The sequence below is a fragment of the Eptesicus fuscus genome, chromosome 3 (genome assembly GCF_027574615.1).
Source record: "Eptesicus fuscus isolate TK198812 chromosome 3, DD_ASM_mEF_20220401, whole genome shotgun sequence".
Classification (NCBI taxonomy): Eukaryota; Metazoa; Chordata; class Mammalia; order Chiroptera; family Vespertilionidae; genus Eptesicus; species Eptesicus fuscus.
In genome coordinates this window covers 91285104-91308524 of record NC_072475.1, presented here as the reverse complement: position 1 = coordinate 91308524, position 23421 = coordinate 91285104, and the positions used below count along the sequence as shown (strand labels likewise).

General features: G+C 41.0%; 1 long non-coding RNA gene across 1 annotated transcript; it reads left to right on the top strand.

The window, feature by feature from the left end:
* Positions 1–9222: 9222 nt before the first annotated feature.
* LOC129148040 (uncharacterized) lies at positions 9223–22621 on the top strand. Its single transcript, XR_008555232.1, has 3 exons — positions 9223–9304; positions 10145–10260; positions 22347–22621. It is a non-coding gene; the product is annotated as an uncharacterized LOC129148040 (long non-coding RNA).
* The last annotated feature ends 800 nt before the right edge of the window (positions 22622–23421 follow it).

Below are 23421 nucleotides of genomic sequence, written 5' to 3'. Positions count from 1 at the left end.
GACCAAGCCAGCAGGGGGGCAGTTGGGGGTGACGGAGCTGGCAGGAAGGGCAGTGAGGGGGCTACCAGGCCAGCAGGGGGGGTTTAGGGGTGACCAGGCTGGCAGGGGGGCAGTTGGGGGCAACCAGGCTGGTGGGGGTGGCAGTTGGGGGTGACCAGGTCAGCAGGGGGTGGCAGTTGGGGACAACAAGGCCGGCAGGAGGGGCAGTAAGGGGCGACCAGGCTGGTGGGGGGGTGGGCAGTTAGGGGCAATCAGGCAGGCAAGCAGATAAGCAGTTAGGAGCCAGTGTTCCCAGATGTGATAGAGATGTTTGACTGCTGGTTTAGGCCCGATACCTTGGATCGGGCCTAAACCAGCAGTCAGACATCACCCAAGGGTCCTGGATTGGAGAGGGTGCAGGCTGGGCTGAGGGGACCTGCCCGCCTGTGCATGAATTTTATGCACCAGGCCTCTAGTGTGAAATAAAGTGCATCAATTAACTTGATTGCAAACTTCCTCATTAGTCAGTTCCTAATGATCTTATATATAACATAGTTAGGAAAATAGCTCCCTTTAGAAATTTGATTATATGCCTCTTACCTACTATTTTATGTGAACATTTCAATGAATGGTCACTTTAGCAAACCATGGATTCACACTTAGTCAAAACCCTATCAAATTTATATCCTTTCTGTTTTGATGATGTGTCAAAGTGATTTGAGTGCTAAAAAGGAAGTAGGAATTCAACAAAAGCCAAATGATGTCTTCAAGTCAGGCAATTCCAAAGATAAAGGTTCAATTATATAAATCAGTGAGATTATACATCATATACTCACAGTTATTAATGCCTCAGTTCAGAATTATCAGTAGAAATATCAAAATAAAAATCATAATGAATTTAATGTTACCTCAGTTTTCTTTCTCCTTGAGTATAAACAAATATATGAAATATATATATGTACAATATTATATATATCATCATTAACGAGGGACGACCAAACGACTGAACAGCAGGCTGCATGGAGTGATCAGGCCAGCAGGGGGGGCAGTTGGCGGCAACGAGAATAGCAGGGGGGCAGTTGGTGGTGACCAGGCTGGCAGGGGGGTCAGTAAGGGGTGACCAGGTAGCAGAGGGGCATGCTGATGGCACATTCAGATAAAGAGATGTTTTAATTGCATGTTTGAATTTAAAATCCTCAGATTACTCCACATTTGTTCACTTCTGATATAGCTACTTATATTAGATAAACTTATCCTATCTATATACCACTTGTTCAAGTTTTTTAGTTCTATATTGAGAAATCTTGGAGTAGTTTGCTTTCATAAGACTATTATACTACTAGAGGCCCGGTGCATGAGAATTCATGCACTGGAGGAGGGGTCCCTCAATGCAGCCTGCCCCCTCTCACAGTCCGGGAGCCCTCAGGGGCAAGAGGTGACCCGGTGATCAGGGGAAGGCGATGCCCCCATCATACCTCTGCTGCTGCCACTGCCGGTAGTGCAAGCCTCAGCCAGCCCTGGTTACCTGAGCCTTGGGCAGCCCTGGGCAGCTGGGAAGCCACCATCTGAGGCTTGCCTGTGCCTCGGGCCTCAGCTGGGCAGCTGCCATCCGAGGTTTGCCTGCACCTTGGGATGGCCCTGGGTGGCTGAGGGGCTGAGGGGACTGGGGGACTCTGGAGGCAGGCGTGCAGAGCAGCTGGACCTGCCTGGGGGTGGGACCGGCCATGCTGCACCCCTGCTGCTCTGGGCACCGCTATCTTGTGGCTGTGGGTGCCACCATCTTTGAGGGCATGGCAGTCAATTAGCATATTCCCTCCTATTTGGCTGTGGGCACCGCCATATTTGTGAGGGTATGACGGTCAATTAGCATATTCTGTCTTTATTAGGTAGGATTATAAAATAAAATTTTAAAATATTTAAAATTAATATTTATATTTTTAAAAATTATGATGCATTTTGTCCTTATAGTAAAACTAATTATTTAAATAAAATCTGGGACTGTCTGTTATATGTAGAACACAAAAATCAGAAATATTTACTAGTAATGAGGAAAATTGAAAAACTTTTGAATTTAAGGAGTTCAAGGCACTACCTACATTTTATTTTACAATTGATATCAACATATCGTTACAATTCTGGTAAAAATCTTAAAAATGTTATAGAATTCTTTGGTTAATCTCTTCCCACCCACTCACCCCTGCCTTCCCTCTGAGATTGATCAGTCTGTTCTAAGTTCTATGTCTCTGGATCTATTTTGTTCATCCCATTTATTTTGTTTTTTAGATTCCACACATGAGTGTGATCATGTGATACTTGTCTGAATTGCATTTTTTAAGGTTCATTTTATATCTAATCACTTACTTTTCTGTTAAAGTGATAACTGTTGCATTAAACAGACAGGAGTGTGTTCAGCCAGCTACTTACCTGCTGGCTATGGGCCGTTAATTTATGTCTAAAATTACAATGTTACCACATGTAAAGTTCTGTCCACGGTGCATCATGCCTGGTAGGGACACAATATGTGGCAATGTTCTTCGTTCTGTGACTCTGTTTTGAATGTGATTTATCTATCTCTCTCTATATATTGTTTCTATATTTTGTGGATAACCGTTTTCTTTAACTTCTGCGTAGAAAATCAGCTTGTGTAGTACCTTTCCAGGATTAATCATCTCAAATAATCCTTTTGTATCTGGGAAGTGCTGTGGTCTGAATGTGTGTGTCCCTCCATATTCATGTCTTGAAATGCTAACCCTCAAGGTGGTGCTGTTAGAAGTGGGTCCTTCGGGTGTGAGCGGGATAGGGGGCTGGATTCATGCTGTCAGAGGCCTGAGAGAGCTCCCAGGCCCCCCCATCCTGGGAGGTTTCAGTCCCTGCCCAGGAGGAAATGGTCTCTCCTCAGACTGAATCTGCTGCTGCCTCCACAATCTTTTCTTTCCAGCCTCCAGAACCTCCAAAATACATTCCTGTTGTTTACAAGTCCCCCAGTTTATCAGTCCCCAGGGATGAGGCAGGAGGATAGGAGTGCCCATGGTGGGCTCAGCGGGAAGGGAAACCCCCTCCTGCCGACCTGCAGTCCCCCAGCTTCAGTCTAGCAGCTCCCCAGGGCTTTGGGAGAAAGGCCACGTGTTCCCTGCGCTCTCGGAGCTGACACGTGGGGTGGTTACAACACAGTGTGTACCGCTGTCTGTAATGCAGATCTGTCTGTCTGGATAGAAACAAGGGGTATTTCAAAGAATAAGACAAAAAAGAGCCGTAGTACACAGCAAAAAATAATTCCCGTATGTCACTGGCAAGCCTTGGTCAGCTTGATGCTAGAGCAGTTGTGATAGATTCCTGAGAATTAATGTCACATAAAAACTTTCCTAAATATCACCTGATTTTTTCTCACAATTCTGAGATTTTATTGTGACATATATATTATTCACATTTAATAGAGGAGGAAAGGAGAAGAAGAAAAGTTAAATTATTTGTTCCAGTTTGCCAATTAGGAAATGACACATTCACATCTTAGGTACGTCTTTTGCCGTCCCTATTCACTACACACACACACACACACACACACACACACACACACACACACTGAAAGCAGATTACTCTATTGAGAAACCAAGGCAAATAAAAAGCACCATCAGAGCCCTAGCCGGTTTGGTTCAGTGGATAGAGCATTGATCTGCCTACTGAAGGGTCCCGGGTTCGATTCCAATCAAGGGCACATGCCTGGTTGCAGACTTCATCCCCAGGGCATGCAGGAGGCAGCCAATCAATGATTCTCTCTCATCATTGATGTTTCTATCTCTCTCTCCCTCTTCCTTTCTCTCTGAAATCAATAAAAATATATGTTTTAAGAAAGCATTGTTAGAAGAGCAGGGAAAATAGTAATATTTAAAAGATGAATACATGCTTTGCTCAGGGCCTTATTAAATATCATGTCATATTCTTGCAAGATAAGTTAGACTGCATGCACACTGTGCAAAGTGGTTGAGATTCTTGCTGTATCCCAGCGTGCAGGACACATTATTTTTCAATACATGGACATACATGTGACTCTCTATGAAGGACAAAGTTATTTCACAGTTCTAAAAGGCCACAATCTGTCTTTAGAACAATGAGTACAGATTGAAAAATGCAAAGCCCTTTGCTTTTCATATTTTTTCTCTCAGTTAATGGCATAAGTCACTGAACTTTTCTGAAACTCAACACATTTCTTGACCTGTGACATAGAAGTGACTTGATAACTAGGTGCCTGAGTGCTTGACTACACAACAATGACGGTTTTCTTCTCGATGTGTAGACTTTAGAAAACACGGGTGGGGGTTCTTTACAGGTGCAGTGGGTAATGTTCCAGTAAAAGCCTGAACAAGGGCATTCTACACTGCGGTCTGGAAAACAGAATCTGAAAGAACAAAGGCATATTTGACTACACAGAAGTGTGCGGTAATGCCGGCAGCAAACACAATGTTTCACTCCCCCTGCCTCAAACACATGCTATTCAACAGAATCCAACAAACTGCATATGTCCTAAAGAACTTTGTTTAGAAAGATGTTTGTGCAAAAAGTTTCCAAGTTGCTTAACATATCATTTTATAACTTTGAGGATGCTGTATGTGGTAGATTGTAGCCATCTGTGTGTTTCCATATCTCTGGAAAAAAAATTAGATACTATATGATGTCTGTCACCAAGATATGAAAGTTTATTTGTCATACACTGGGATACAAGTGACAATTCTTGACCTTAATGAGGCTGGAATTGGTAAAATTAGGATGCAACAATGGTATCGCCTAAAGAATAAAAGGGGAATTTTCATATTTGTATTTCACCTTTCTTTTTGCCATCAGGGAATTTCTGATTCAATTTCAATCAAGATATGTTATTAAAATTCCATGTAACAGAACTTACTATTCATTCTCCTTTCCCTTTCACCTAAACGTGGGTAAGGATTATGGACACTATAATTGCTTGTGAAATGCTGTTTTCTCTTTTTACATACATGATCTTGAATGTAAAGGAATCATACCTGTAGGAAAGACAGTTCCTAATCAAGTCATCCTTTTCTTTCTCCTAAAGATCCAAATAAGGGTTTCTTACTGTAAAATCGCCTATTTTGGGGGAACTCAAGTCAACGATAAGAAAATAATCAAAATGTCTTTCTCTACATCTGGAGAAGCTACATTAAAATAAACAAAAGTAAAAAAGCCCTTTCTCATTTTTCTCCTGGTCTTTCTTTTTTGGCCCATTTTTATCCCAAATATTGTGTCTAAAATATTGCATAAGCAAAATAAAGGCATATAAACCCAAACTCTCACAAATTTATGTGCTTCATTGTCACAGAATGGCACAACATGCATTCCATAGAAACAGAACGGTGTTAGCATTGAATTTAAGTTCCTGTGGGAAGAAATAACCCATTAAAAATAAACCTATAATGATCGATCCTATTTCTGCCCACATTAAATACTTTCACTGATATACCGACTGAGTCATTAGCATGCAATGAAGTACCCAATTATTATATGCCCTGCTGTTCTCAACTCCTGCAGATTGTCAGTCCTCGGTTTGAAAGCAGCTGCATGATGTAAAAGGCATCACTCCTTCTGACTGGTCTGCTGAGCCGACATGCTTTCTCACTTCCTTAGGCTTTTCTTTAGTTACATGTCAATGCTAATAGCATGATCCATGCTTTTGGTTTTAAAACCATTTACATAGCAAAAGAATCCCTAGCAGTTTTTCTTTATGTGTTCCAGAGTTTATTTCCCCCCCCTCAAGAAATATCTGAAATGTTTACACTAAAATTTGCTCTTAATGGCACCTAATCTTAAGGTCCTTCAGTATCTAACTATCACTTCTGTACAATTTGTTTAGGAAAAGAAAAATAGAACATCAGGATAGAAACATATTAAACTAGTACTGCTTAATACAGAGCCACTAGCCACATTAGCAGTTCAGCTGTGGCTAATCTGAGAATTTAACAATTTAGTATGTATAAAACCAAGAATGGAATATATTCATAACTTTTATATTGATTATCTGGTGAAGTAATATTTTAATAGATTGCATTAAGTATAATACATCAATAAACACATTTACCTGTTTTTCATTTTTAAAATGTGGCTACTAGAAAAATAAAATTACATATGTGGCTTGTGTTTGCGGCTCACATTTGATTTTAATGGAACACCCCTGTATTTGACAAATGTATTAACTATGCTATAGTTTCAGTATATAATTCAATATTATGTTAATCTGGGTCCATTCTTAAGATTCTTAAAAATTTGGGGGGACTAATTACTATTAGTCAAGTAGACATACTGCTTGCTTCATATAATTTCTCAATTACTTTTTTCTTTAAAATACATGTATATTTTCTCCCATTAACTATTTAATCTTTCCTTGTACTTGTCAGAAATATCTTCATATATGGGCTTTAGTCTTAAAATACAAACTGACCATGCAGGTGTAATATATAACAAATCCGGGCCTCTATGCATATTCAATATACCAGCAATTAATTCTCTAAACAACATTATGCCATTATCTCTTCTATTTCTTGATTTTTTTTCCCCAGTAAGCCCATGAATAGCATATCGCAGTCACCTGGAAATATTTAACGTACAATTGTTCCTGAGCAGAGTGACAGAGTGGGCATGGTGACTGCAAGTAAGGGTTAAAAATGGCACATCCTTACAGTAGGAACAGTCTAGATTAGAATTGCCTTGTTTGATAAATCACAAAGACGTCCGGGCAATAGGTTCCTTATTTCCACATAGAATGCTTTAAAAAGTTGGCTGCCTCAAACCACATTTTAATGAAAGTTTTAAAACAGTGAGAAAAATTCTAGCCTAGTACCACATAAGAAAAACAAGATTTGGTATTAGACATTGCCATTAAAAATTCTCAAGAATGAACCTTCTAGCCTAGAAGTAGTTTAGGCAGAAAAAATAATGTTAAGTGTCTTTTCATGTATATTATTTTCTCAGGCAAAATTCAGTTTATATTTCAATATAGACTCTGGTGAGCTGACCAAAAAACAAAAGCAAAAACAAAAAAAGCAAGCAAACAAACAAAATAAGACAACAGAATTACTCACAGAATGAATTCCATGCCTCTCCTACCTCCCTACCCTCTCATTTCTCCCCACCTCAACCCCTAAACCAAGTCTTTTCAGAAAATAGGACTAGGCATTTGCTGTCTGGTCTGGTGCAGTCAACTAAATATTTATTTTTTTTAAAAATATGAACTTATTTCCCCTGATGAAAGATATAGCATAAAAGAATAAATGTAGTAAAATATACTGAATCCGCTTTTTATCAGAGCATATCCAAAGTCAGATATAAATGTTAATAATGTACTTGCTCTTTAAAAATTTCAATTTGCATTGGAGGACACTAAATATTTGTGTTCAGGTTTCTCACAATCACAAAAGTGCAAAACATTGCAAGCCAGCGAAAGATGATCCTTCTGTATAAGAAGAATAAAAAAGAAGTTTTTTGTTTTTTTTTATTATTCTCAATGTGGCCTCTACACAGAAAATATAAAGATGAAATTGGAATTCTAGAGCAGTTTCTTGAGGAAAGAAACAGAAAGGTCAAAAACTTCTGATGACAGCAGAAAAAGGTAATCCTTTTTGTAAGATCTAAAAGATGATCCTTCTGTCCATGAGTCTGGGTGTTAGGAAAGGTCAGTGAGTAGTTTACTGACTGTCTCCAGGGTTTTGGTTACACGATGCCAGATGTTCGGATGTTTTTAGATATTTATAGAGTCGGTATAGGATGAAAAAATTCTTGATTAATTATAGTATATTTTTTTTCTTTTCATCTGACTATGTTTGATATCATGTAAACAAATCCTATGTAACAGTCATATTATGAGTTATTCTACTCATTTCTTGCAAGAAAATATAATTATTTCACTACAACAAAATAAAATTAAGAAAGGTTTACAAAATTAGTTATTAATCTTGTAGGATACATAGATTATAGAGTTGGAAATATATGTTCTTTTTGCCCAAATTCAGTTCATTTTGGACTTTCACCACAAAAATATTATTTTGCTATGAAAAGGAAATGTTAGGAAGTAGTCTTGGTTTTGAAGACATAACTCTTGTCCATATCTATTTAATTTGGAATGTTTTTTAATGCAAATGATCATTGTATTTCTCTGGGTAATTGAGAAGTTTCACATGTTATTGTGACCATTTGTTGAGTGCACTCTTCTTGATACATTGAATCATTCATTGTTTTCAGGGGAAATTACTTCAGAGGGAGAATTCCATCTCTCTATAGAGTGGCACCTCCTCATACATTCTTAAGAATTCTATAAGGAAGCTCAGGCACAGATAGCTGCTGAGGTCTCTAATTTTTGTAACGATCCTTATCACTTTCTACATATTTCTGCTATAGCAATACTCTTTTATTTATTGTAAATGCCTGTTTGTAGACACTGCCTCTTATTCCTTTTGAATTTTCTCTACACATCATGGCATTCAGTAAATATTTGTTTATTGAATGATGATTATTTCATAACAAATCAGAAAGACCGGGTAGGTTAAACATGGACTTTTCTGTCTAATCCTGAGTGAATGCTTATTACCTACGATTCCTTTCTGACAGCTGTGTCTGTAAATTCTATGTATGTTTCCAATTTGATTAATTCTGCTTGCTGGCCCACACAGCGAATTCATATTGGTTCCTGACACTTTCCTCACAAGCAGTGTAATGGCCCAATTCCTAAAACCAGCTGGGACACATGTATCTAAGAAATAAAAATCTGTGGAAATCTTTAATTATAAAATTCTTTAGAGAGCCAACTGTATAAATTTTAAAACTGTGGATAAACACTAACTGCAATTTGGTGTGATAAACTGTTACACATAGTATTTATAATGAGCAAAATTAAGTATGCAGGCTGGCAAGAATCAGAAATACTACTTTTTTTTCCCCAATATTACTGAAGCTTGTCTGAAGTCCTCCTTTATTTGTATTGGCACATGTGATAATACCTTCAGAATCAGATGAGTAAATGCGTAATACTGGTCCTTGTTAGGTAATAGGCTCCTGAAAACAATAGCAAACAAGTCTTTATTTGGATCAAATAAACAGAAAGAGGGGAAAAACGGATTTCAAGATTATAGCTAGGACTCATATGGTTAGAGCTGAAGTACCTTATGATGTCATAGTATGCATTATTAAACAAAACTATTACATTCTGATTTGACATAAAAATATCTTTTATAAAGACAGATGGCACTGCATTATACAACACCTATTTGTCCAATAAGAGATGAAGCTGGCATCGTTGTTCTTTCTATTGATGATTTCGTGGTCCTGAGTATGTTAATTGCTACTCTTAACTATCATTAAATGTGTGCTTCCATAGCATTGTAATACTAGAGTAGTGATTATCAGGTATATTTAGTAAGCATGGGAAATGTGAAGACAACGCGACAAACTTGTCAATAGAGGTGAATTTGTTGTTGCCTTAAACAGTGGCTTATAAAATAAAGATCTAGACTATAGGAAAGATCAGTCTTCAAACCAAATAATTTCTGTATAATTACATTTAATTATTGTTAATTGAAAGTGTACTCAGCAATATTGGGGCAATCTGCTGCCTAATCTTAAACTATTGATCTCTGTCTATATTCTAAAGAAATCTTTTGATGTAAAATCTTGGACTTTATAAATGTGGTTAGTTCTACAAGCATGATTTTTATGTTAAAAAAAAAGTTTTAGTTCATTATGACATTGAACTCTCTCCTTCAGAAATTAGAGACCAGTCTTGATTCCTTTGAAAATTCTCCCATTTTCCTCTCTTGAATATTTTGCAACTGAACTACAATGAAGTAATTTGACTATTTAAAAACTTGACACAGTGCCTCATTCCTCACATCCAAGTCATTTAAATTCTTTCCTCAGTGCCTGTTTTCCACCAGAATGTGTCCAAGTTCAGACGTTTAGACCAAAAGTTCATTATCAACTGAACTTTGGACTCACATAAAAGAGTTTCTATAATTTATAATTAAATTTATATAAGAGCATTAGACCTGGTCAGAGGGGTTTCTATCTTATCGGAAAATAATATTTCAGATCTAAGGACTTAATGGTAGTATTTCCACCCTTTCACTAGAATATTTTTTGTCTTAATTAAGATGCATTTATTTACTTTTAGGCTTCCAGACTCTCCGTACTGAAAACAAGCTTCGGATTTGAATTTTTAATCCTCTAAAGAAAGCAGAGTGAAATAGGACAGCATGACTTGTTCTTACTCGCAGTTCTTTTCTATTGGTACTATGTTTACATCATATATTGAAAAATGTTCCTTTTTCTGCATTGAAATGTTGATGTGACAAACATTGAATTTCTCTCTCCTTCCACATCTCTATTGGCTGGAACAAGAAGTTTCTCTGGATTTCACCATAACTGTTGTTTACCAGGACATTTTAGTACTCTGAACTAGTTCAGCATTGCTAAATGATAACAATATAAGCTTCTCTTAGTTTATTGATATGTTCTGAATTGATGTTTAAATAGAATAGGAAATAGCTGTCATATTTTGGGTATGTATGTTTATAAGAAAAATTTTGCTTGATTTGAATCTTTCTCCATTTTAATTTTTATTCTGCCTAATCCTCTATATGAATTTTAAGAATAGTCACAATGGATTTGTTCATTTTATGTAAGCTAACTGTAAGATGCCTGTATAATATAAGTACATTTTTCAAACTCATTTTCCACTCTAGTAATACATGAAATATTAGATATAATAATTTCAATCAAGTATTGCAATTGACAATGATTATTTACAAAAGTGAATTTTTATGAAATGTTTCTTGTTTTTGTTTCAGTTTGTCCTTGCTTTTGCTTAATTAGAAAATGTTAGTGTCATAAATTAATAGTGGACTTTTCTAAGCATTAATAATGAAAAGAAAATAAATACCAGTTGCTAGCCTGTTAGCACCTTTGATTTCTCCAGTATCTGCCTTCAACTCTAGCAATTTCTGTGCTATATAACCAAAGAACACTGTTTCCACTCCACACTCCTAGCATGATGAGACAGTACCTCCAAAGTTTGAATGGGGATCACCAGGAGTAGATTAACTTGGGGTGCTTGTCAAAATGATGAATGCATGGATACAGTACTGACCCGATGCAACGGCAACTCCACTGCATTAAATCTATATGTTATTTATGTGCCCACTATGTTTTGAAATACTAGTCTAATTTACCCTTGTGACTCACCTCCTGGAAATCTAGAGTTGTATCAAGCTTTATTTTCCAACGAGAGGCCCAGTGCATGAAATTTGTGCATGGGAGAGGGGGTTGTTCCTCAGCCCAGCCTGCACCCTCTCCAATCTGGGAACCCTCGAGGGATTGTCCCGGTGGGATCAGGCCTAAATGGGCAGTTGTACATTCCTCTCACAATCCAGGACTGCTGGCTCCCAACTGCTCACCTGCCTGCCTTTCTGATTTCCCCTAACTGCTTCTGCCTGCCAGCCTGATAACCCCCTAACCACTCCCCTGCCAGCTTGATGCTTAACTGCTCCCCTGCCAGCCAGTTTACTCCTAACTGCCTTCCATAGCAGGCCTGATCACCCCTAACTGCTCTCACCTGCAGGCCTGGTTGCCCCAAAATTCCCTCCTCTGCTGGCTTGGTCACCCCTAACTGCCCTCCCCTGCAGGCTTGATCACCCCCAACTGCCCTCCCTTGCAGGCCTGGTCCCTCCCAAGTGCCCTCCCCTGCTGGCCATCTTGTGGCTGCCATCTTGTGTCCACAAGGGGGCAGCCATCTTGTGTGTTGGAGTGATGGTCAATCTGCATATTACTCTTTTATTAGATAGGATAGAGGCCTGGTGCACGGGTGGGGGCCGGCTGGTTTGCCCTGAAGGATGTCCCAGATCAGGGTGGGAGTTCCCTTGGGGCATGGGGTGGCCTGGGCAAGGGGCCTGTGGTGGTTTGCAGGCCAGCCACACACCCCGGCGACTCAAGCAGAGGCCCTGGTATCTGGAATTTATTTATCTTCTACAATTGAAACTTTGTAGCCTGAAGCGGAGCCAAGCCTTTTGCTTGCTCCTTGACGGCAGCCATTTCTGTGGGGATTTATGTATCTTCTTTAATTAAAACTTTGTAGCCTTAAGCGGAGGCCTAGGCCAGCCAGGGTGTGCAGAAAGCTTGGCTTCCTCCATTGCCAGGGGCAACCCTAGCCTCCAGCTCTTTCCTGCTCCATGGCTGCCGCCATTTCTGTTTGGATTCGTTTACCTTCTATCATTAAAACTTTGTAGCCTTGAGTGGAGGCTTAGGCCAGCAAGGACAGGCAGAAAGCTTGGCCTCCTTGATTGCCAGGGAAACCCAAGCCTCCCTCCTGCTCTCTGTGGCTGTAGCCATCTTGTTTGGGTTTATTTGCATATTTGCTCCTGATTGGCTGGTGGGTGTGGCTGGTGGGCGTGACTTGTGGGTGTAGGGAGTGATGGTTAATTTGCATATTACTCTTTTATTAGATAGGATTCCCACACCAGCACCTCCAATTCATTCTACATATAGTTACAGTATTGATCATTAACATTTACTTTCTCCATTTAAAATGTCTTACTTTTCTGGATATCCCAAGAAAAATGTCAAAGGTCCACCATCCCTACTCTATAACCCAAAGCACTATATTCCTATCATAATAATCAACTTCACTGGTCCTGACACAGAGCAGGATTTATCCTTTCAAAATAAGCCAGATGACCAAGTGAAGGAAACATGCAAGGAAACATCTTCACATGAACTACTATGTTTTATGATGACTATTATAAATTTAATTTATAAAACATAAATGAGGGAATAAAGGGGTTTTGTGAGGTTAATAAGTTATTGATGAAATATAAACCAAATATCAAATTTAAGAGATTTATACATATAAAATAATGTTTCAAAGCACTAGTTCAAAACTGTTGCTGTTATGGCCATTATCAGTTCTAATAAATGAAAACTGCTGCACATCAAAATACACTAAGTCCTATATCCACTCTACTTTTCCTTTATGAGAGTGGATATATTATTTTAAGTTTAGACATGTTTTCCCGAAAGTGGTTTTGTCGACTTTCCTTGGGGAGGGAGTGTGCTGGAAGAGGAGATGATTAGGGGAGGATAGAAATAAGTCCTTTCCTGCAGGAGGGCTGACAGGTAAAAATTGAAGGTAAGGTAATTAGCAAAGCTAGTTGGGAGGAGACATGCTTCTAGGGCAGTTCCTGAGATGAATCTCTAAGTGATATCCCCATTTGTACACTGGCATAACAGCTTTCCATTTTAAATGAAATTAAAATATAATGAAGCAAATTTGATGACTGCCAAGTTTGTTAAAATTGGGACCTACATTTACTCATACTTCTCTACTGAGCTGATGCAAAAGTCAGGAGATTGTAGTGTACTCCTGTAGTTTTTATCCCAATTTCCACAGGAAACAAACAAATATTTATGTGTATTTATTTTATTCTATGTGTATTTTAAACCTGTTTTATAAATAAGTTCCTTTTAGAAACTTACCCAATCATTATATCTATCTATGTATATAAAAGACTAAGCGACCGAATGAACGAACAGCCAAATGACTAGTCGACCAGTTGCTGTGACGTGCATTGATCATGAGGGGGCAGACACTCAATGCAGGAGCTGCACCCTGGTGATCAGTGTGCTCCGACAGCCAACCCTCCCTGGCCGGCCAACCTCCTGTGGTCCCTAGCCCAGGTGGCCAACCTCTTGTGGTCCCCCTCCCTGGCTGGCAGACCCCAAATGACCCTGATTAGGGCTGCTGGCCAACTTCCTGCAGTCCCTATCCCTGGCCAGCCAAACCTCCTGCGGCCCCTACCCCCAGCTAGCCAGCCCCATCAGCCCCCATCAGAACCTCCTGCGGCCCCTCCCCCTGGCTGACAAACCGTCCACAGCCCCTCCACCCAGCCAACCTCCCTCTGCCTCAATGGTTCTGATCGTCAGCCAGGCTGAGGGACCCCATGGTGCACGAATTAGTGTACCAGACCTCTAGTTTAGTAATAATTACTTAAGAAGTAGTTTTTAATGAGTTTAAAACAATTAATTGTGTCCTATATTCAGCTAGTAAAATGGTTCTACCAAAGCAATAAATTATTCTCTTTCTTATGGCCAACCATTTAATCCTCTCTCTATATAAAAGCCTAAGTGACTGAACGACCGGTTGATCGGTCGCTATGATGGGTACTGACCACCAACCTCCCGCATATGGCCAACCTCCCATGGTCCCTCCCCTCAGCCAGCAGGACCCCCCATCAGCCTCAATCAGGGGGACCAGTGGGACAACCTCCCACAGTCCCTCCCCCTAGCCAAGGCAGCGAATATCCCATGGTCTCTTACCCTGGCCGGCAAGACCCTCTTATCAGCCCTGATCACTGACCAGGTCAAGAAACCCTACCCATGTATGATTTCATGCACTGGGCCTCTAGACCTATACAATAAAGATGTAATATGCAAATTGACCCTCACACCCTCACAAGATGACTGCCTACAATGAGGATGGCAGGGCATTAGTGAGGGATGACCAAACGACTGAAAAAGCAGGCTGTGTGGGGCTACCAGGCCAGAAGGGGGGTTAGTGAGAGATGACCAAATGACTGAAAAAGCAGGACAGCAGGGGGGGCAGTTAGGGGCAATCAGGCTGGCAGAGGGGGACAGTTGAGGGAGTCAAGGCTGACAGAGGGGGCAGTAAGAGGCAACCAGCCTGACGGGGGAGGGGCTGTTTGGGGCAATTGGGCCAGCAGGGGAGGGCAGTTAGGGGAGATCAGGCTGGCAAGGGAGGTAAGTTAGGGGTGACTGGGCCAGCAGGGGAGGACAGTTAGGGGTGACCAGACCAGCAGGGGAGGGCAATTAGGTGTGACCATGCCAGCAGGGGAGGGCAATTAGGGGCAATCAGGCCAGTAGGAAAGCAGTTAGGCGTTGATCAGGCTGGCAGGAGAGTGGTTAGGGGGTGATCAGGCTGGCAGGCAGAAGTGGTTAGGGTCAATCAGGCAGGCAAGCAGGAAGGCAGGCAAGCGGTTGGAGCCAGCAGTCCTGGATTGTGAGAGGGATGTCTTAGATTGGAGAGGGTGTAGGCTGGGCTGAGGGACACACCCAACCCCTGTGCACAAATTTCGTGCACCGGGACTCTAGTATATAATAAAAGCCTAATATGCAAATTGACTGACCAGTGGAATGACCAGCAGAACTGCCCGTCGCTATGATGCACACTGTTCACCAGGGGCAGACACTCAATATGGGAGCTGCCCCCAACCCACAGGCCCTAGGCCAGCCAAGGCAGGTGCCAGCAGAGGTCCCCTGATTGCCCCACCGGTTGCCCTGCAGAGGGAGGCAACCAGTGGCAGTGGCGGGGGGCATTGCTGGCAAGCAGGTGGTGCCAGGCTGGCCAAGGCAGATGCCACTGGTGACTCCCAATTGCCTTGCCAATCGCCCCACAGATTGGTCCTGATTAGTGGCCAGGCCTTGGGACCCTACCGGTCCACGAATTTCATGCACTGGCCCTCTAGTAAGTGTATATTCATAAATGCACATATATATTCACATATTCATAAATGTATACATACTAGAGGCAGGTGCATGGGATTCGTGTACTGGTGGGGGGCGTGGCCTGCTGTGATCAGTCTGCTGTGGGAGCACCACTCATCCTGGTCAGCCAAGCTGCCCTCTGAGCGGCTGCTCCCTGGTCCAGCATCTTCCGTGGAGCCGGAGAACTCGCCTCTCCAGGGGACCCAGTTGGAGCTGGGCCCACAGACAATAGCACTGAGAGATGGCAGAATAAGCCTCAGTCCTAGCAGCAGCCATAAACCTGACTCCCAGCCTCCAGGATCAGCTCTTCGAGCCTGGTGGTAGCACTGCACAGCCTGCAGGCATCCAGAGGAGGTGGCAGGGAGAGAGGAGGAGGAGCATGGGTCGAGGAGGCAATAATTGCAGCCCAGGTTCCTGCCTGTCAGCCTGGGGTTCACAGCAGGAGCAGCCAGTCATCCCAATCAGCGGAGTGGCACTCCCACTGTGGTAGTGCACTGACCATCCGGGGCAGCTCCTGCATTGAACGTCTGCCCCCTGGTGGTCAGTTCGCACCATAGTGACTGGTTGACTGGTTGTTCTGGTCGTTCTGCTGTTGGTTGCTGGACTTTTATTATATAGGATATATATGTATAACCACATAGCTACATATACAGAGCATAAGTGGAAATAGGGGGTGGTAGAGCTTAACACTGCTGTGGTTTAGTGCTGATAAAATGTAAACAAACAAACAAACAAAAAAACAATGAAAAGCACTTTGAAGCCATTTTCTTTCTATATATGGATCAGTAAGTAGTTTCATTGTTTTCTTTAAAATGATGTTAACTTTTCATATCAGGTAGAATATTTTTTAAAAATGACAAATAGTTCAACAAATATTAATTTATTTAATTATGTAATTCATAGTTTGCATGCAATCACAGACTCTTCTAGGAAATTGTAGGTTGATATCCCGAGCTTTGCACTTTTGCTCAAAGATATATTTAAATGATAAGACTATCCCTAGTGGTACAAGGTGAGGACACATTAACTACTTTATCAAATGTTATACTGAATGTATAATAGCAACTTGTATTGAAAAAAAATTGAGGTGTCAATACTCAGGGGAGAATGTTTATAAATGTAGAATAGCTTCTAACATAAATTATTATTATATGCCAGATTTTAAGGGGGCATGCATCTGAATTCTTGGCTCAGTAGACAACAATATTGTGACATTTTTTCCTCTGAATTTGTTTGAAATAGACTTATCCTTTTTTAGTGGATTATTTCTAAAATATGGAAAGGCATACCCCATGGATGGGCACTAATACCTTTATTAACTACATGTGATTTTCAAAGTAATTTTAAAATATTTTATTTGTAAATAAAAAGATAGGAAATGTGAGTTTTACTTCTTCATATTCTTTGTCAAAGTCCCGAGATGAGCATACAAATGAAAATTTGGCCCTTCCCATTATGCAAAAAGCACATTAATGCTGCTCCAGTGTATTGAGGGAAAGTAGTCTCAAGCAGGATTCTCTTCAGGTTTGTATCCTAGGGTGTGGTCTAACTACATGGAGCTACAGGGTCACATTCCTTGGCTGAGTTGGCTGGGTCATCTTATTTGTCCAGTAGGCCGACAAAGGAACTAAGTGACATTTTCTCATTTTTTAATTTTTCTTTTTTCTCTTTAGACACCTGGACCTCTGTTTCATCTGTATGATTGGATACATGTTTAATATACAAATGTACCTTAAACAGATTTCTGAAGCACATTACTAGGTTTTATAGGAATGAATAGTCCTCACTTAAAAGGAGTTTATAATGTAACAAGAAAAACCAAACTCAAGGAAAAAAAAAAAAAAAAAAAAGCTCGCCCTAGTTGGTTTGGCTCAGCAGATAGAGCAGGTATCCTCAAACTATGGCCCGAAGGCCGCATGTAGGTGTTTTTGCCGTTTTTTGGTTTTTTTTTACTTCAAAATAAGATATGTGTAGTGTGCATAGGAATTTGTTCATAGTTTTTTAAACTACTAGAGGCCCGGTGCATGAAATTCGTGCATGGAGGAGGGGTTTCCCTTTGCCCAGCCGGGACCCCTCGAGGGATGTCCAACTGTCCATTTAGGCCTGATATCGATAAGATCGGGCCTAAACGGGCAGTTGGACATCCCTCTCACAATCCAGGACTGATGGCTCCCAACTGCTTGCCTGCCTGCCTTCCTGAATATCCCTAACTACTCCCCTGCCAGCCTGATTGATGCCTAACTTCTCCCCTGCCAGCCTGGTCACCTCTAACTGCTGTCGCCTGAAGGCCTGGTCACCCATAACTGCCCTTCCCTGCCGGCCTGGTCCCCCCCAACTGCTCTCCCCTGCAGGCCTAGATCCCCCCCCACCAACTGCCCTTCCCTGCAGGCCCAGTCACCCCAACTTCCCTCCTCTGCTGGCCTGGTCACCCATAACTGCCCTCCCCTGCAGACCCAGTCCCCTGGCAACTTGTCCTCCCTTGTAGGACTGTTCCCCCCCAACTGCTCTCCCCTCCTGGCCTGATCGCCCACAACTGCCCTCCCTTGCAGGCCTGGTCCCTCCCAACTGCCCTCTCCTGCTGGCCATCTTGTAGTGGCCATCTTGTGTCCACATAGGGGCAGCCATCTTTAACTACATGGAGGCAGCCATCTTGTGTTGGATTGATAGTCAATTTGCATATTACTCTTTTATTATATAGAATAGAGGCCTGGTGCACAGGTGGGGGTCGGCTGGTTTGCCCTGAAGGGTGTCCCAGATCAGGGTGGCGTTCCCTTGGGGTGTGGTGCAGCCTGGGCGAGGAGCCTGTGGTGGTTTGCAGGCTGGCCACGTCCCCCGGCGACCCAAGTGGAGGCCCTGGTATCTGGGATTTATTTATCTTCTACAATTGAAACTTTGTAGCCTTGAATGGAGGCCAGGGTGGGCGGAAAGCTTGGCTTCCTCCATCGCCAGGGGAAACCCAAGCCTCCTGCTCTCTCTCCAGCTCTGTGGCTGCTGCCATATATGTTGGGTTAATTTGCATACTCGCTCCTGATTGGCTGGTGGGTATGGCTTGTGGGTGTAGTGGAGGCATGGTCAATTTGCATGTTTCTCTTTTATTAGATAGGATAGTCTGGCCCTCCAATGGTCTGAGGGACAGTGAACTGGCCCCCTGTTTAAAAAGTTTGAGGACCCCTGGGATAGAGCGTCGGCCTGCAGACTGAAGTGTCCCGGGTTTGATTCCAGTCAAAGGCACATGCCCGGGTTGCAGGCTCTATCCTCATTGTGGGGTGTGCAGGAGGCAGCCGATCAATGATTCTCTCTCATCATTGATGTCTCTCTCTCTCTCTCCCTCTCCCTTCCTCTCTGAAATCAATAGAAACATTTTTTTTTTTTAAGAGATAAAAAAAGCTTATTTCCCCTTCCTATATACTAATGTATATCTGTTGACTTAAACCTTCTTTGGCCCAGCAAATTTCTTTGAAAACTCTTGCTAAAGAAATTTGCTTAAAATGTTTTAAATTCAGGTTTTCAAAATTATTCAACTAGTGTGTGTGATTTTCTCCAGTCTCCTTTCTTATAAGGTGCAGCACTAGGGTTTCTCGAGAACATCTGGCAGACAAGGGGTAGACCTTAAATCAAAGACCAATTATAGAATTTCACAAGAGTCACTTCAAGTCTCAGCCTTACCGTCTCCATTTGTCAGATGTCGGATGGCTGAGCTGGCTGCTCTCTGAAGGCTCCTCTAGGGCCAGGTCTGGGTGATTTCCGTTACTCTTCACTTCTGTTAGTGTGACACATCTGAGAGGGGAGAGAGCAACGTGGATTGTTTGCTGTCTAATTAGGTTTGTTCTGTGGGAAGACAGATTCTTAATAAACATTTTAGATGTTCATTCTAGGATATCAGACAAATAGGTATTTGATTGATACATTGGTGTTCAATGTTAATTTATCTATATTTACCATGTCAGAATATCAATACCATCTATTAAAGTGTTAATGCAGTGAATTAAATTTGAGGGTTTTTTGTTTCTGAAGAATAATATAATTTTTATATTAAGGATAAAACCATATTCCTGTCAAATATTGTGAACTATTCCCAAGCCAGGGTGAAATGGCTGGTGTAGAGCTCTGAACATTTCAGTTAATTGATTCTTCCCAAATACAGCAGTTCAGTCCATAGCAATGCATAATATGCACTAATCTATGACTTCTGCCTACTAGTTAATGTCTTCTTCATATGCATCTCATTTTCCTTTACTATCTTGCTTTTTATCACTAGAGCATTTGCAATGTCAATTATTATTATTTTTTTGTATTAGTTTTACCTTCTATTTTGCAGTGAGAAGAAATATGTGAAAATGGTAACAGTATGCCAGCATCTTCCTATGGAGTCCCACTTCAATTTGAAAGACTTTTTGGTTTGCATGTGTTTGATCTTATGTTCAGCCACAATTGGCAAATTTTCTCTCATAATAATGGTTTCCCTCACCCATTTTGATCTCTTCATTATCTGTTTCATCAAATAGATATACCAATGAGGAGGATAATCTTAAAAATGAATGGTTTCCCCTGTTGTCCTTTCATGCCTGTCATCTCTTTCCTTATCATCTGTAACAACCCCTAAGTTAATCATTCTCAAGTCTTATTTTTCATCAAAATCATCTGGGGTGCTTATTTAAAGGGCTTATTTCTGGGCCTCATTCACAAAACTTCTAATTTAGTAGGATCTAAATTATACCCTGGGAATCTGGTTTAAACTCCCTCTTAGCAAAACATATATCTGGGAAATGGAAGATGTAAATAATTGGAGGATGATTTTGTACCTTAAGAAATGAGATTGGTTTCTAGGCTACAAGGATGGTCTGGCAGGACACCTCCCAGTACCACTGTGTCTGGCATAAGTTTTTATTTGCCTGAGAGAAGTACATAAAGGATATCCCAGGGTGGGAAGGGAAGGAAGCACCATCTATTGCTAGCTAGAAGCAAATTACTTCTTTCAAGAAAACAAAAGTCTTGTTTTTTTTACCTGTAGTTTTACCCTAAACCAAAAGCTATGGAATATATACAGACAGTAAAAGTAAGGAGAAAATATACCAGACAAGGCCAAGGAATTTTAACTTTCTGTCTTACCCTTATCACCAAATTATATAAGCTGGCATAAATCACTTCACCTTTTTGAACCTTAGTTTCAAAACTTATTTCATGTACAATATATCAAAATGCCTTTCAACTTTTACTGAATTTGGAAGTAAGAGAGATTAGTTACTGTAATATATTTTCTCTTTGTTTTTTAGAATCAGAATATCTAGTTTTATAAGAATTATGTTATGTTGCCAGAGGAAAGGATGGCTACCCATTGCTAATTTTATAAGTTTCCTACATATAGCTTATTAATATATACATGATTTCCTTTTTGTGAACAGCTATTTTCATTTTCACAAGCTTTTATTTTTAAAAAAGTCTACTTATCTGAAAATTTCTTGAGTTTATATGACCCCGTAATATAATATGCAATGGAGTTCAGTATTGAGGCTATAATATTCAGACACTAAAGCTATTGAAATTTAGATCTATTAAACATTAACTTTGTTTTAATAGGCAAGATGAGATTATATAACCAAAAAAGCAAAGCTCAAAGAGAAAATTTTAAGCTTCTCAGAAAACAGCATTGATTGCAGCCATAATCAGAGATTCATTCTTAATAGCGTACAATGTATAGTCATCACAAGCCTCAATGTAGGCTTTTTTTCCTCTCATTCTCCTCTATAATAAAAACCTAATATGCAAATTGACTAAATGGCGGAATGACCGGTGGAAAGACAGGTCGCTACGATGCTCACTGACCACCGGGGGGCAGATACTTAATGCAGGAGCTGCCCCCTGGTGGTCAGTGCGCTCCCACAGGGGGAGCGCTGCTCAGCCAGAAGCCGGGCTCACGTCTGGCAAGCACAGTGGCAGTGGCAGGAGCCTTTCCCACCTCCTCAGCAGTGCTAAGGAGCAGCAAGCTAAGTGGTAAGGAGCAGCAAGCAGGCGGGTGGTAAGGAGAGAGGGGTCCTGGACTGAGAGAGGGCACAGGCCAGACTAAGGGACCTCCCTTGCCCTGCCAGTGCACAGATTTCATGCACCAGGCCTCTAGTACATAATAAAAGCCTAATATGCTAAGTGTCCGGTTGCCTGGTCAGCCATTCAACCAATCAAACCATAATATGTTGTTATACTAATGTCACTCAACCAGTCACTATGATGTGCACTGACCACCAGGGGGGCAGATGCTCTGACTGGTAAGTTAGCTTGCTTCTGGGGTCTGGCCCATCGGGACTGAGCTGGATGGGCCAGATATGCCCTGGAACCCTCCCACAATCCCTCCCAAGCTGGTCAACCTCCTGTGTCCCTCCCCAACCCTGCACTGGGCTGGGGTCCCTCAGCCTGGCCTGTGCTCTCTTGCAATTCGGGACCCCCCGGGGGATGTCAGAGAGCCGTGTCGGCCCAATCCCACAGGCCAGGCCAAGGGACCCCACTGGTGCACAAATTCATGCACTGGGCTTCTAGTCTATTCATAAGTACCATTACAACAATTATTTATTTTTTTACCCTGGTAAGCATTTGATACTTAATGAGATTTTTTTTTTCTTTTTTAAATGAGGGAAGGGAGGATCAGTACTTGAAACTGTTGGTTTCTGGTATATCACCATTACTTTCAAGTGGTCATAATCACAGATATTCAACAAACTGTGCTGTAATGGGAAAAACAAAACAAAACATATACTATTGCTGCTTTTGTTTTTCAGAGCTAGACTTCCTAAAATAATCTAACAGAACGTCAAAATATGCTTGTTCGGTAGAGACAACATAACACATTTACTGCCAAGGGCCTTCCTGCAAAACGAAGAGGAGAAGAAGACATTTTCTCAAAGTCCAACCTGAAATGGCACAGATCAGAAAGTGCATCCAAAGTTGATTGTTTTGCTTGCATCTAAAAGTTTCTCTGGAAGCTCAGTGTGAATGAGATAATCAAGGGGATTATGTGTGACACTTAACCCTTTGCACTCACTTGCTTTTCTTCGATTCCTTTATTCTACTCGGGATTTAATTTTTTAAATACCCCAGATTTTACAAAGCGCGGCAGTAGAATGAAACACTAGAGTTTCTTTTCATACAAACTTATTTATTTGGATTTTTTTTTAATATTTCAAATTATTGATACATTCAAAGAGTAATTTTAATCTCTATAATTTTTCATGGTGTGATATTTTTTGAAACATTCACCCACATGAAGACCTGGTTTACATTCACATGTTTCGCAAATATAAATCGTCTCTCTTCTTCCTCCTTTGTTATTAGAACAAACAACACAATCTTTGTGTTGTTTGTCAGGGTGAGGTGTGATTATATGGAGCTTTCCATCTAAACGTTGCTCTACGTTAGTGGATAATAATCTACCCCTGGAAGTTAGTGTACCATCTCTGAATTCTCCAACAAGATCATGTACTAGTTTCCTAATAAATTTCACATGCGTTATCGGTTTTTCATTTTTTCTTTTTTGGCATCAGTTGAGACGGCATTTACATTTTACTTGTCCTTTCATGCTAATGAAAACAAGAAAAGATACTGAAAAAATAGACAAAAATTCCCCTCCCCCCCCCCTGCGGTGAAACTACGTGTCGAGTGTGGCTCAACATACGAGCTGCTACCGAAGCTAACTGTGTCGAGTCACACTCGACATCCAAGTGCAAAAGGTTAATGAAACTATCTACCTTAGTTTCAGTTACTTGTATAACATGAATTGATTTTCTTAGTAAAAGCCAAAGCATACTTAAAAGTAGTGATGTGGCATGTGAAATTTAAAAGAGGTGTTAATTTTTATCATAAAAAAGAGGAAACATTTAATTATAATAATATTTAAATCTAAAATATATT